Source organism: Callospermophilus lateralis, chromosome 1 (genome assembly GCF_048772815.1).
Source record: "Callospermophilus lateralis isolate mCalLat2 chromosome 1, mCalLat2.hap1, whole genome shotgun sequence".
NCBI lineage: Eukaryota > Metazoa > Chordata > Mammalia > Rodentia > Sciuridae > Callospermophilus > Callospermophilus lateralis.
Genome location: NC_135305.1, coordinates 99,215,274 through 99,216,005, shown reverse-complemented (window position 1 = coordinate 99,216,005; position 732 = coordinate 99,215,274). Strand labels below are relative to the sequence as shown.

Below are 732 nucleotides of genomic sequence, written 5' to 3'. Positions count from 1 at the left end.
GAGGTGGGTCATTGTGGGTGTGGGTTTGGGATATGTATTTTGTCCCTGAAGAGTGGAGTATTCTCTCTCTGTCTCTCTCTCTGTCTCTCTCTCTCTCTCCCTCCCTCCCTCCCTCCCTCCCTCCTGGTGTGATGTCCTGAGCTACCACACACTCTTCTGCTGTGATGTGCTGCCTCACCTGGAGCCATGAGGAATGGAACCAACTTTCTAAGGACTGAGACCTCTGAAACCATGAGCCTTGAAATAAACTTTTCCTCCTCTAATTGTTCTTGTCAGTTATTTTGGTCACAACATTGAAAAAGCTGACTGAAGCAGACAACAAGTATTCTAACATTGAAATAAGAGAGATTAGCATAGCTCCTGTGCAAGAATGACATGCAAACTCATGAAGAGTTCCATATTTTTCTGAACATACCTTCCTTAAGAACTTCCAAAAACAAAAAGAAAGAAAAGAAAAACTAGTAACTTTCATAAACGCAGACTGAGCATGAACGAGGTAGTCAATAATGTTGAAGGAATGAGTGATCTTGTATTCCCTTCCAACTTGTTTTGGTCACTAATGCATTCATTCTGAGTTTATAAGGGCACACTTTGTTGCTATAACAAATACACTAAAACCAATACCACATAGAATTTTATTTCCCACAACAATCAAATGCAGGTCTTCATCAGCTGGGAGATTCTCCCCTACAGAGTCATTTAGGAATCCAGTCTCCTTCCATTCCATTTTAA

General features: G+C 41.0%; 1 pseudogene; it reads left to right on the top strand.

Annotated features, from left to right (window-relative positions):
• Window positions 1–306: 306 nt before the first annotated feature.
• Window positions 307–405, top strand: LOC143384043 (U6 spliceosomal RNA; annotated as a pseudogene).
• Window positions 406–732: the final 327 nt, after the last annotated feature.